This window comes from Helianthus annuus, chromosome 5 (assembly GCF_002127325.2).
Source record: "Helianthus annuus cultivar XRQ/B chromosome 5, HanXRQr2.0-SUNRISE, whole genome shotgun sequence".
In the NCBI taxonomy this organism is placed as follows: domain Eukaryota; kingdom Viridiplantae; phylum Streptophyta; class Magnoliopsida; order Asterales; family Asteraceae; genus Helianthus; species Helianthus annuus.
In genome coordinates, this window is record NC_035437.2 from 2,204,325 (window position 1) to 2,219,857 (window position 15,533).

General features: G+C 32.8%; 1 long non-coding RNA gene across 1 annotated transcript; it reads right to left on the reverse strand.

The window, feature by feature from the left end:
* Positions 1 to 12,562: 12,562 nt before the first annotated feature.
* LOC110938410 lies at positions 12,563 to 14,085 on the reverse strand. Its single transcript, XR_002591370.1, has 3 exons — positions 14,044 to 14,085; positions 13,433 to 13,524; positions 12,563 to 12,603 (listed from the first exon to the last, which is right to left on the reverse strand). It is a non-coding gene; the product is annotated as an uncharacterized LOC110938410 (long non-coding RNA).
* Positions 14,086 to 15,533: the final 1,448 nt, after the last annotated feature.

Below are 15,533 nucleotides of genomic sequence, written 5' to 3' on the forward strand. Positions count from 1 at the left end.
AAGCCGAATCAATATTTTTGAGCGGAATCAGGTATATTTCAAGCGGAATCAGTATTTTCGAGCGAAATTAACAGCAACGTTCAAGCGGAATTAAGTGTATTCAAGCGAAATCATGCTGTTTTCAAGCGGAATCATGCTGATGTCACTCGATATCGGACCAAAAAATTCAGATTTCTCCCAAACGGCTTGGAATTAGAGTCTGAAACTTTGTAGGGTTGTAGACCGGTGTTTTCGCACAACATATCCAAAAATCAGCCGATTTGGACCGTAAAAACCCGTTCAATTTTTAAAAAATCCGTTAAAAACGTGAAAGAATGAGTAGAAATCAGATTTTTGGATGAAATCAAGCTGAATCGGTAAGAACTCTTCCTCCTGAGCTCTGATACCACTTGTAGGATCGATTAACGACCAAAACGAGTCTTTCAGAAGAGTTCTAGACCAAAACGAAAGGCGGAATCAGACGTTTCGGTGTCGGTACAGCTTGATTTGCACTAGAAAGTAGTTTAATCGTCTTGTTTATTGATATGACACGTTTACAGACCTGTAGACACTTCCGCAGAGCTTCGCTGCTGGAATGAGAGAAGTTACAAATGAAATGACTAAACTCCCTATTTATAGAGTTTCTGATTCTCCACGAAAGTGCAATGATTCTAATTCCCCACGAAAGTGCCATGTCTATTTCGTGGGAAATCAACATTTCGTGGGAAATCAACATTTCGTGGGAAATCATCTCTAAAACTCTATTTTCCTGAACTACGTGACTTGATCTAACAAATCTAGTGTAAGACTCGATACAAGACGAAGTCGACATATGTATGCACCAACATATTTCCCAGTGCTACTAAAGCACATCAGTTGCGATTCTTTCGAGTTGGTGTGTGCATTGTTATGCGGTGAAGATTGCTTACGATGGTGATGTGTTTGTTGCGAGTTAGGTGGTGGATGTGTATGCTAAATGTGGAAGGAATGGAGATGCACGTAAGGTGTTTGATGAAATGCCTGTGAGGAATATGGTGTCTTGGAGTGGGATGATTTACGGGTATGCTCAGTTGTTTAAACAAGCTTTGTTTAATAGATTTGAGGTTAATGATTTTACATTTATGAGTGTTATTAGAGTTTGCGGTAACACAACGCTTCTCGGGTTGGGAAAACAGTTACACAGATTGTGTTTAAAATTGAGCTTTGGTTCGTCTAGCTTTGTCGGGAGTTCTTTGATTTCTGCTACAATAAATATTATATGAATAACAAAGCTACCAAAAACGAGTATCGCAATGCAATATGTCACTCGCCATTTTACAGGTTTCTAACATTCCAACTTTACTCCTATACCATATATAATAAGTGTTTTTAGCCTATTATTTGTTCAATAACTTTCGTTCACTAATTTATTTTTAAAAGAACTTTGATTTTTACCTATACTTTGGTAATTTACGTTTTTGGCACATATACTTTATACCAACACCTCAACTTTTAAACTTTGCATTTTCATGTTTCGACGCAAATTTGGTAATGCGTTTCTCTGCTTTGTTGGTAATGTCATACATACTCATTGCTTTTCCGTTTATCCTTATATTTCTTATCTTCTCTGAGTTGTCCCCAGACAAAGAGGAAGAAGAACAGTAAAAGTGGCTGAATGGAGCACGGCGTATTGCGTCCCGCAGATAGGAGTCATATCGGACGACATATATCTCTTTTGAAATTCATAAGGTTCGGTCAACGAAGCTCTCTGTAAGTTTTTCTTTGATGTTTTCGGCCATGGATATCTTTTGCTATGAGTTTTGAATGATTACAAGGATCATTTGCTATAAATTTTGTACAATCGATGCAAGATTGATAGCTTTGAAGTTTGAATATAAGAATTTTTTAAGCCTAAAGTATCTGTATGACTTTTGATGTGAACCCTTTAAAGTTTGGCAGCCAAAGAATTGGCAAGCTATGAAATCTTTGTGTTACCCTATAAAGTATTGTGGTTATTGACACTTCTCCGGTTACCTTAGGCATTGTCCTGGTGCGCCTCGGTGTTTATTGTTGCCATGTATCTGTTGCCTTACTTCTTTATGTTTTTACAGAGAGTGATTTGCTTCCTTTTGATGGGTTTTCTTTATGTGATGTTTTTCAATATAGAAAAGTGGGTCAGTCATCTGCATACTATTGGGTGTTAGGCTTTAAAAGTAATATGTCTTCAGTTTATGGTATGGCTTTTAGTAGGATAACATTAATAATTGTTTAGTTTGTGCTATTTGCTCAGCATTTTCTACTCTTAAGAGTTTGTTATTAAGGGTAAATTAGCAATCTATTCATCTATGTGACCTCCTTTAAGTTATCTTGAATTATTTGTCCAAAAATTAAATATGGGTTTCAAGATGCTGGTGTGGTGTAATGTTGTTTTAGTTGTTGATATGGTAAATCCTAGAACAAAAGTCCTACTGATATTTTTTTAATACTCTACAACTATGTCAAATTTAATTTAATTGTATTTTGGTACTTTAAGGGTTATCTCTGTCTAGCAACGTCATATTAGGTATTTTGTAGTTTCAAGATGTGGTCAAACATATACACTTTTCCAGATACGCGTCACTGTTATCATCACCACCGGATATCCACGCTTTGCGTTCACCGACTCCTCCCAACCTTCGTCGGCATACATAGTCAGTGTTAGCAACAAGCGGGATTTTGGCATCAATAACAAAACTAGGATTGACTACAGAGCTAATTAACAAAGGCAATAACTTTTGTATTAAAAAGAACAAGACATAGACTAATGTTAAAAGAATATAAAGTATGTAAACTATAGTTTGTAATATAATGCAATCGACTCTACTTAATGAAGCCTAATGAACACGTAATACGTTGATCACAATGTTTGCGATGTACTCGTACCGCGCCGCAACGCGCGCGGGTGTAATTCCTAGTTCTTATTTTAAACAGTTTATGAAAGTGAAGGTTTTCAAATGTCTGAAGTGGTCATTATTTGTAAAAATATTTATAATAAAATTCTTTGTATCTATGAAAATTCTACGTAAATATAAAAGAAAAAGTTGAATTAGTTATTTTACAAGAGAACCTTTTTCTAAAGATTAAAATTGAAGAAATAGAGAGGTAATATAATTGTTTGTGTATTAATTGTGTGTATAGTATAGAACAGGAGCCTCATATATATATATATATATATATACACACACATCTCAGAAAAAGGAAATAACATCATGCATTTCAATAATAACAATATGGGCACCGATCATAAAAACTAATGTCAGTACACTACTACACTACTACCAATTGTTACAGCTTAAGACTAAAAAAAAAAACTTTATTTTCAATACAACTCCCTTCAACTAAAAGTTATACTGAAATATCGAGAAACAAAAATTGAAACACCTACGTATTCAACCTTATAGAAAAGGTTAACGAACACAAGTTATTAAAGAACAATCATATAAATTGAAAACTAAACGTATTAAGGGCTTACATAATTTAAAGTACAATTTAATAAATTTATGTTAATATATATAATTTAATAGTATATAACTAATTAAAAAATTACAAACACTATTCATCATCAATTTGTATTCTATATATTTCAACAAAAAAATATACTAGAATGTCGAGAGGAAAAATTAAACACATCTGCGTATTTAACTTTTTTAAAAAGGTTAACGGACACAAATTACTAAAGAAAAATCAAATTTAAATGAAAATTAAAATTATTAAATGCATATATAATTGCAGTTAATTGATAATTAATCGCAGATTAATTGGCAACTAGTCAGAATTTTTACAACCATACTTTAAGGTACATTTCAATACCGTATTAATTCAAAACATCATTATTACACGCACGGTGTAATTATACTTTTTCAAAGTTATAAAAATTGTATATATTCATATTAAAGAGAAAAAAATTGCTCGTTTTTATGATATATTGTTGGTGCAGTTTTTATGTCCGATGTTGTTCGAATAGATTAGATTACCGTTTATGTTGATTATGTAATAGTTAGTGAAACGGTCAAACGAACATGTATAGACCCGCTCGTTTGAAGTGGTCAAACGAAAGGGTTATTCGTTTGACCGTGTGCGTTTGCAAGTGACCTTCCACATGAACGTGGATTTTCATGTGAAAGTGGTGTGGCTATAAATACTACCCTTAGTTCATTTGCAAGTTTTTAAGGTTTTAGACTTGGGGGAGAGATCACCACTTGGTCTCTCCCGGATGTATGCTCCTTTGGTTATTTTGGATAGCTTGTAATCGGGCCGATTTATAACGTTATGCTACCAAATTTATACAAGAAAGTTGTTTATCCGTCTCTAATCTTCTGTCTTTGAACATAATGACACAATAATCACGGGTTTCAGTCCGAAACCACGGTCCTATATATATATATATATATATATATATATATATATATATATATATATATATATATATATATATATATATATATATATATATATATAGGGGAGCGCTAAAATGAAAACCACCTCCAGTTGTAAGAACCGTAAGAACCACTCTCAACCAATCAGAAAAAGGGGTATTGTGGTCATTTACCCCAAATGTCAAATCTTCTCTCTCTCTTCATTTAAAGTCTCTAACTTTATAAAAATCTCTCTCCTCTCTCATCTCTCATTTCCATTTCTCATTTCTCATATCTCAGATCTATTATCATCTTCATCTCTCATATCTCAATCTCTCAGATCCATTATTCAGAGCCACCATTCTTTCACCAGCGACACCACAAACCCACCCTTCTCCGCCACCCACAACCACCCTCTCTCTTAATGTACCATTCTTCACCGGCGACACCACACGCACACAGAACTCAGACATGCTATCTCTCTCTTTCGGTGGTTGTTTTTTTGCGGCGGTGTGTCGGTGACGGTGGACGAAGGCGGCGGTGGTGGGTCACCCACACCTGTAACGGCGGCCCCCACGTTTCTTCGGCGACGGTGGTGAAGGTTGCCGGTGAGGATTAATGGCGACGGTGGTGGGTTTTTGACGGCGACGATGGTGTTACTTGATTCTGATTGTGTAAGCTGTTTTTGAAATAAATTATGATTTGTGTTTTTCTTTGATTCTAATTGTGTGAGTTGTTATTAAACACAAATTATGATTTGGGGTTTTGAGATTTTTGGCAGTTATAGATTTTTGATTTGCGTCTTTTGAACAGAAAATATGAAAAAATGGTGGGTGTTTGATCTGTGTTCTTGATTCTCTGGTGATTTTCAACAGTTGATATGTGTTTCTCTCTCTAGAGAAAATGGTGGGTGTTTGATCTGTGTTCCTGATTCTCTTGTGATTTTGAACAGTGAACTATGTGGGTTTGATGTGTTGGTTTTTGGGCGGTGATGATGCAAAAAAACGCATATTTAGATGACTATGGCGCGACAAGGATGGTGGAGGGTAGGTTTTTGAACCTGCAACCCCACTTTTGCAGCCTCTGATTATCGGAAAATCTGAGCCAAAACCCCGTTTTTTTCAAGAATCCACTCGTTGTTTTGATTTTTGTTTGTTGGGTTTTTAAATTTTTTTGAGGCATCGATGATGATAACAATCTATCTGAGACACCTACCGAGTTGCGATTTTCTGGGTGCGTTCTTTTTGTGTAAAAAACTTTTAGAAAAAAAAATATGTTAAAACCGCAAACTTTTTAACATAAAACGTAAATTCTTAACGTAGAACGTAAACTTTTTAACGTAAACGGTAAAACCGTAAACTTTTTAAGGTAAAACGTAAATTTTTTAACGTAAAACGTAAACTTTTTAACGTAAAACGAAAAAACGTAAAATTTTATGTAAAAACTTTTTAACGTAAAACGTAAAACTTTTTTTATGTAAATTGTAAAACGTAAAAAACGGCGCATTAAAAAAACAATGCGTGAAAATGACGGGCGTAAAAACAGCGCGTTAAAAAGTGACGCGTGAAAAAGCCGGGCGTAAAAACGACGTGTAAAAAACCGCGCGCAAAAAAAATTATTTTGTTAAAAAATCTTAATTTAAAATGGTTTTTAATAAAAAATTATGTTTGAAAAATAACAATTAATATAATAATACAAAAATAGTAATAAAAAACAATAAAGACAAAAAAACAAAATTGAGTAAATTTACTAAACTAACCTTTTAGATTAAAATTTTAAAGACATAATAAGACAAAAAATATTTAATAATACTTTTTAATTACTTTTAATCTCATCCATTGATCTTGAAGATCTAATGGTTGAAAAGTGGTTCTCTCGGTTCTTACAATTGGAGGTGGTTTTCATTTTAGCGCTCCCCTATATATATATATATATATATATATATATATATATATATATATATATATATATATATATATATATATATATATAGGCCAATTAACGTACATTACGGCTTAACATACATCACGTACGACAGGTAATTACGCACGTTCATTTCAAAATCAAGCACGTTATAAACTAAAAAACCAAAATCACGCATGTTGGAAAACATTAATCACGCATGATGAAAACACTAATCACGCACGTTATACACATAATCATGCACATTGTTGTACGTGATGTACGTTAAGCCGTAATGTATTTTACACTTTTCCTATATATATATATAGAGGGTAAGGTTCATGCGAGAACCACCTTTATTGCGAGAACCGCGAGAACCAATGTGAACACAACCTAAAATAGCTAAAAAAAACCCTAAAAAACCTAACCCCCACCCCCCCCCCCAAAAAAAAAAAACCTAACCCCCCCAAGCTTAATGGTAAAAACTAAAACCCCCAAAAAACCTAACTCCCCCCCACCCCACCCCACCCCCCCCCCTAAAAAAAACCTAAACCCCCTCCCCCACCCCCCAAAAACCTAAACCCCTCCCCCCCCCCACCCCGACCCCCAAGCTAAAATGCTAAAAACTAAACCCCCAAAAAACCTAAAAAATCTAAAAAAATAAAAAAATTCTAAATTTTTTTTTAATATTTTTTATGTTAAAATCGCTACTTTTAGTAGCCAAATAAAAAAAATTAAAAAAAACATTTAAAAAAATTTGTTTTGGCTACTAAAAGTAGCGATTTTTTATAAAAAAATATTAAAAAAAAAATTTTTGAGTGTTTTTTAGCTATTTTTAGGCATTTTTGGTCGTGTTCACATTGGTTCCCGCGGTTCTCGAAATAAAAGGTGGTTCCTAACGGATCTTTGTCCTATATATATATATATATATAGATTAGGGTTCCTGCGGAAAGTGTGTTTTTCCTAGAAAGTCTAGGAAGCAATAAGAACGCGACATGTGGCATTGAAGGATTTTAACTAAAATGGCAATTGTGTAATTTGAATATTATTTTAATTATGGATTATTTTATTAGGATAACTAACTAACCAGAAAATTATGGAAACTAAATATTCCATTTAAATCAAATTGACAGTTTCAATTTACATCATACAAGACGTTGTGTTTTAACAGCAAGCAGATTTCTTGATGATGTGTTTTAACATCAAGCAGATTCCTTGACGCTGTGTTTTTAACAGCAAGCGTATTTCTTGACTTTCTGTTTTAATAGCAAGCAGATTGCTGGAGGATTCTTGACACTGTGTTTTAACAGCAAGCAGATTGCTGGAGGATCCTTGACACTGTGTTTTAACAGCAAGCATATTTCCTTGACACTGTGCTTTAACAACAAGCAGTTTGCTGGATGATTCTTGACACTGTGTTTTAACAGCAAGCAGATTTCTTGACAGTGTGTTTTAACAGCAAGCAGATTTCCTTGACACTGTGTTTTAACAACAAGCAGATTTCTTGACGCTGTGTTTTAACATCAAGCAGAATGCTGGAGGATTCTTGACACTGTGTTTTAACAGCAAGCAGATTACTGGAGGATTCTTGACACTGTGTTTTAACAGCAAGCATATTTCTTGACATTGTGTTTTAACAGCAAGCAGATTGCTGGACACACTGTTAGTGTCTTCGTCTTCAACACAACCCAGTGTCTTCGTCTTCAACACACTGTCATCATCAACATTAAAATGGTAAAACACATAAACCTTAAAACACAATGTGTAGCATGAAATCGAATATCTAGATCCAGAATCAATCCGTAGCATGAAATCGAATTAATTGAAATGAGATGACGGTTACCAAGTGATGTAAAATAGAGTCGATGTATAGGAGAAAAACGACTTACCCCGGATTAATTGAAATGAGATCACGGTTACCAAGTGATGAAGCTTTAACCATTTGTAGCATGAAATCGAATATCTAGATCCAGAATCAATCCGTAGTTAAGGAGGTTGATGAGTGGTGAGGTAGCGGCTGCATCAAGAACTATGGCTGGTTCTTCTTTGGTTGCGGTTAGGGAGAGAGAGAGAGAGAGAGAAAGAAGGGAAATCACATGATATTAGGGATTGGTTATTGATATGGCAGTTTCTTGATTGATTTAAAACACTTCCAATTACCAAAATACCCTCACTATATTAAAAGACTCTAATTATATAACTCAGATATTACGAAAATGCCATCCATTTGATCTAAGCCATTAAAAACACCAATCGGATGGCCCAGATCGCTTCATAGACTTCTAGGAAAAACACACTTTTCGCAGAACTCCTACTATATATATATATATATATATATATATATATATATATATATATATATATATATATATATATATATATATATATATATATATATATATATATATATATATATATATATATGAGGTTCATGAGTGAACAACATCCTTGTTTGTGAACCGTGTGAACCAATCTGACCATTGATCATTTTTTTAAATGTAAAGGATATGATGGTAATTAATCAGTTTAAATTAGGAAGTTATATATTTTTGTTAACATTAAACTAACTACCCCTTATGATCTTTAAATAGTTATAAATTTTTCATATGTTAATATTTTTTATTTAAATACACCATAAAAACGAATTTTTTATTCTCTTTAATTTGAGTATGATATTGCTATAGTTTCTTTAATAAAAACGAACAACATATGCATTTTTCGTTTTCCAGCGTTTTATTGTTTATATACACGGGTGTACATGAGTACAATATACAGATGTACAATAGTATACAGTGTACGAACAACAGCCTGTACACTTGTGTATATGAGTACCATACACATATGCACAACAATGTACATTGTAGGAACAACGGACTGTACATTTGTGTACTCATATCTTTAATTAATAACTGACATCCCTGGTTTAAAGGGATTTGATTTTGTTATATTAAAAAAAACAATATTCAGTTATGATAGGATACCAAAATTACCAATAGTACACATTTACGTGAATGCCCCTATCAGCCCCATTTCTTTCTTATATTTAATTTAATATTTACAAGTTTGCCATTAGCATTAATTTTGATCATCTAACAAATGAAGGACCAAGATCTATTCATTTTGTTCTTAAGTTAACCATTGTTCACTCTAGAACCCTACCATATATATATATATATATATATATATATATATATATATATATATATAGAAAGGTTAACATACTTCACGGCTTATCACACTTCACGTAGGAGACAATAGTAACCGTTGGATCAGGGGTATAATCACGCATGGAACATATAATCGCGCATGGGACCACATAATCACGCATGGGACCACATAATCACGCATGGGATCCAAAATCACGCACGTTATTTTGGTCAAAAAAATAATTATGCATGATATATATTTCGTGAAGTACGTTAATGTACGTTAAGGCGTGAAGTACATTATACTTTCTCTCTCTCTCTCTCTCTCTCTCTATATATATATATATATATATATATATTAAATAATATGGTATGAAAAGTTATAAACGTGGAACTTTAAAAAACAATGGTAGACAATATTGGCTCATGTGGTTTGAACCATTTTAGCCTTGAAGTTAATCTTATAACATATCAGACCCTAATGTTGCATTTTGGCCCCTAACATTAACATTGACAATGTTAATTTTTCTAGCTAAATGTAAGGGTATTTTGCTCCTTTTACACCTTAGGGGTTGTTTCTGTAATCTACAAAGTTATTTAATATTAAAAGACTATTTTGTAATTGCTTATTTTTTTTATTTTTTTAACTATTATTATTTAATAAAATATTTTTAAATATACAAATAAATACACAGTTTCTTTCACATTTTTTATAAACGTCGTCTATAAGTTAATTTGTATTTAAAACCTTTCTTAAAACCGTTCTTTTTTAAAATCGTCCATTTTACATTGCCCCTTTTTCTTAAATACTTTGTAAGTTTTATAATTATTATTTAATAAAACATGTTTTACATATACAAATAAATATGTATTTTCTAAAGGCATTTATCTTTTATAATTGCCTTTTTTTTTAAATCATTCATTTTTCAAACTTCTTTTAGAATCGTTCATCTTTATTTTAAATCTTCCAGAAACATTCGTTTGTTCAAAATTCGTCACACTTTTTAACCCTTTTGTTTATTAAAATCGTTCACATTTTTAACTTATTCATTTTTTAATATTTTTTTCCAAACGTCTTTTCTAACAGTTCATTTGTTTGAAACAATTCGTTCTTTTTATTCCTTTGATGTTTACAATAGTTCATTTTTTGAACGTTTTTTCCTAACAGTTATAAGTAAATTATAGAATACAAAGTTTAAGAAATGAAATTTTCTGAAAGGAACGTTTCTAAACGGAACAGTTTAAAAAAGAATAATTTTAATAATGAACGATTTTAAATAACAAACTGTCTAAAAACAGTTTAAAAAACAAATGACTGTAAAAATAATGGTAATAAATGAACTGTTAAAAGAATTAACGACTTTAAGAAGAACGATTTTAATAAACAACCAGTTTTAAAAACAAACGATTTAAAAAAACATATATGGTTTTAGAGAAAAACGTAAAACAGAGAAAATAATAACCAAGTCGGTGACCCACAGGTTGCGACGTGGTCGTTAAACGAAAAAAGATAGGCGTAAAAGTGTTGAATCATATACGCGCGTTGCAACGTGTTAACTCGCAAAATTTAAAATGAAGCATAAAACATTATCGTAAATAGAACAATTAAGTCAAAACGATATATAAAAGCCACGTAAAAAAGTAATAAAAAAACTCTAAATAAAATAATAATAATAATAGTATATATAATAATAATAATAATTAAATAAACTTTTAAATTATCAGGTTTATTAAAATTTAACCTAAATCATAAGGATTATATTATGTTTTTACTAATACTTTAAGGACACAATTGCACAAATCAACCTTTATGTTATATCTAAACGGCACTTCATATCTTTCGTTATGAAATCCACGATACCCGATATTTATGTTTATGTTTTGCTACAGAGTATAACCTTTAACACAAACGACATTAAAATTCTTGGTTAAGTCATCTCACATACAAAGCGCATGTGAGGGCATTTTGGTCTTTTTACTTATCCTTTTAAGATTAGTTTTTTTTTTTAAATAAACTACATAAAACCCTAACTCTTGCTTCACCATTATACCTTACTTTTTCTGCAACGCGCACCAGCACTACCATTATGGTGAGAGGGTTTTCTTACACAATGATGGGTTATGATGTAAATCGTTGACAGTTGTGTGATTGTGTGGAAGCACACCGGAGAAATTTTCGTTCGGGTTTGAGTATGGATTTTACTTTAAGGGTAGAAAAGTAAAAGTTATTAATATTCTAAGAAAAGAAAATGAAAAGCTAGGAAAGAAATGAAAAATAAGGAGTACAAAACACAATAAAATTGAATAATAGATGTATGAGGAAAAATATTTGTCATAGGTAATGCTTGGTTGATATATCTTCGACATGAGTTTGAAGTCGAGTTCTTCTAGTTTGTGCTTATTTAATACGTCTCTTTCGCAACTTATTGTATGGTGTTTTAATTAAACATGTTTGTGTAATTTAAGACAATAAAATTGGTTAACATTTATAAAAACAATGGCATAAAGAAACGTATCTTATAAATGACTTTTATAAATCAACTATAACTAGTACACTCACGTTAAACGACCGTTAAAGATCAACTTTAAATTATATATATTTATTAAAATAAAACCCAAATCTACAGCTTTTTTTAAAAAAAAACACACAGCCAAACAACAAATCAACACCCCACTTTTTCCACCAAAAAACAAACAAACCATCTATGCGCTGCGCTTTGGCCAAAGCGCAACACATATGTGTGTCTAAAAGGCCAACTGGGATGTGTGAATAGCCAAAGTCTTTAATAAAGTTCAATTTTTATATATTTTGATGTGTAATCTCATCGGAGTTGATTAATTAGTCGGTACGTGTCTTATGTCTATACTAGTAGACTTAGACTAACTGCAACGCACCCGAATTCATCGTGTCCGAGCAACGTTGGACTTGCCTGAAACTAAAGATACCGTTGGAAGCCGACCTGTAACACCCGTTCTTATAAATCAAGGTTTAACGTATATTTTGCGAAAATAATCATGTAATTTAAGATTACATACATCGGAGATACGGGTTTGTTAAAAACTTTTACAATTTAAGTGATAAACATAATGTGATTTAATTCGCCGTTTAGAATAACGACAAAACAACGTTGCGGAAGCTTTGTTTAATGTGTGTTCGGTTCTTGCTCGATGCTCGATCTTCATCCGGGACTCTCGACATTCACCTGTGATCAAAACCAACTTAAAGGTCAGTTTTGATAATTAATTAACTAATACAACGGGGAAATTAGGAAAATCCAACATGGATATCTTAAACCCAAAACAAAAACTCATTTCTGACCTCCACCGTAACTTATGGTGGCACCGTAAGTTACGGTGGCCTCTGTGTTTCAATTATTCAACCGTACAACAGTAGGCATTTACCGTAACCAAATTATGTCCGCCGTAACTTACGGTGGCACCGTAAGTTACGGTGGCCCCTGCATTCCATCTTTTTATTTTGCCGTTTTTGACACGAAAACTTTCGTATCTTTCAATCTGCTCGTCCATTTAACCTACCGTTTCTTCCTACGTGTTTGCAATTTGATTCTCCATCATATGGAGTTAAAATCTAACATCCGGTTTAACAAAATTTCAGACTTTTAAGTCTTTGGCTTATTACCCTTTTTGCCAACTTTTGACCCGTTCGTGATTTCATCATCAACTTGTGTATTTGACCTTTATATCTCATATACTTCTTCACCTTAATGTTATCTACCATACTAGATTATAATCCCCGGTTTATTACACAAATTAAACCCGTTTTCGTTTGTATGCTTATTTTGACCCGTTAAGGGTATTTATGCACTAAGGTCCCATAACATCCCTTTTATACTTATCTTAAGGATTTAATCTACCAAATCACTTATTTCCAACAACCTTTAAAGGTCGTTTGCCCGGTTTATCCAACAAGGGCATTTTAGTCAACTTTAGCCCCTCATTTACGACGAAGGGCATTTGCTACTTAATTGACCCCAAAAATGTATGTTTAACCACAATCGTATTTATACGTACCTGGCTCGAGTCAACCGAGTGACCCGTTTCAACACCTTGCTTTTATTACCGATATTCTATGGCGACGCAATTATCCCAATTACTATTCGCTCCTGTAACACATGACTTAACCACCACATTAGTTGATTTTGTCAAATGACGTTATTCCCACCATTTGACCCGTTCGGTCTATATCACCCAACATTTTCATATGTAACAAAAACATGGTTTTTAATTACCAATCACACATCCGAACCATTTCGGGTTTTCTCACTAGATCCCTTTCTTTCTAAAGTAAATTTCCTATATTTTTAACCCATTCGGCTTATGCTATGGGTGTCCTTTGAAACTTATTTTACTATAGTCAATACTTGACTAAATTTCCATTTTACCCATTTTCCATTACTAGTTACGCTATAAGGTAACTTTAAGAAAACTCTTGAACTATTAACCAATTCATGACTAGTTTACCATTTTGCCTCTTTCACCAATAATCATGGTTTAAAACGTTTCTATTCGTTCCAACCCAATTCGTTTCGTGTTGGAACCCATAATTCAAACCAAATCCTTTGTTGTATTTATCGCCTATAAAATAAACACGTATACTACAAGTAGGTGTAAGTTTTACTTACCTTGCATCCGAAACATGCTTTTACTTCTTATTTGCTTCGTTTGACCCGCTTCCTTTCCAAGCCTCCACCTAGCTTGTCACGCGTCAAACTATCATCATAATTCGTAAGATGGTTAGTTTAGTCATTATCACATACGACTATTCCACCATACAAACTCTATGTCGGAACTACTATCCGACTTCAATATTGGTTTATTTGACTTTCGATAGTCAACTAACTTCAATCATATTACACGCACAATAAGTTCAATCAACATCACGTTTAGAACCCATATTATTTCGTATTACACGTAGTTAGTCGAGTTAGCCAATTACGCGTTTCTTTAATAATTTCATTATGTCAACATTCATTCGGGCATTTTGACAAACACCTAATGTGCATAATATTACTTATTTACTAACTAATTCATAACTAGTTATCTTTACCAAGATTTACACCACAATTCAAACCTCTATGTTTAGTGTTCATGAACTACACATCATATTTTCAGAAATCAGTTTCTAAGCACCAATTTACACTAGATTAGCATCCTACATCCTAGTGTTTATCATTTTCTCATAAAACCCATGAATCACCTTCAATGTGTTCATGAAATTTTTCAGAATTTAGCCATGATTTCACATGTTTTTGTCTAGGTTTTACTCCTAGACACCATATCAACCCTGTTCTACCCAAATAGCTAACATGCAACATAAATTTTCAGATTTCCCAATTTCATGAGAAATTCAAACAGAGAATTAACACCAAATTTTACATACCTTGTAACCCCCTTGTGATGAGGATCACGAATCTATGTCCAGATTTTGATTTGGGACAAGAATTGACCTTCAATCTGGTTGTTTTGTGAATGTTTAAGGTTTAGATGGAGCCTGGGGGTCGCCCCTGATGTTGGTCGATTTCCACAAAACACAGATTATTGTGTTTTGTGTTTTATTTTATTATTTCTATACAATAGTTTTCATTTAGACACATATGGTCCCTCATTTTTCACTCTTAATTCTTTTGAACTCCTAACTACTCATAGGTGACTAACTAACTTAGTTAGTGTCATTCCTAGTTAGTTTAGTAGGTTCGGGAAGTCGTAACCCGTTTACTTTAAGTCCCGTTAAATCGGGCCTTTTATCCATCTTATTTCTTTAAAAGCTTTTATTGACTTTTTGTTTAATATTAGGATTAATTATTTAAATCATAATATTTACCGGGTAAATTTTACCACTAACGGTACTTTACCCGTCTTTTAGTATTAACGGAGTTTGATTACCCAAACCCGTTTTCGGGGTGTTACAAGTCTACCCCCCCCCCCCCTTAAAGAGGTTTCGTCCTCGAAACCTTTTCTTACATAATTTATTGAGTTTCAACCCAATGTACATAAACTGGGTAACCTTCTAAGCATTACTCACACTTTGACCATTTGTTAGTGTCATTAGACAAATATGGTAACATCTTTTAATTACACAACATATGTATTCTTTCATGCGAATTTACGCAAC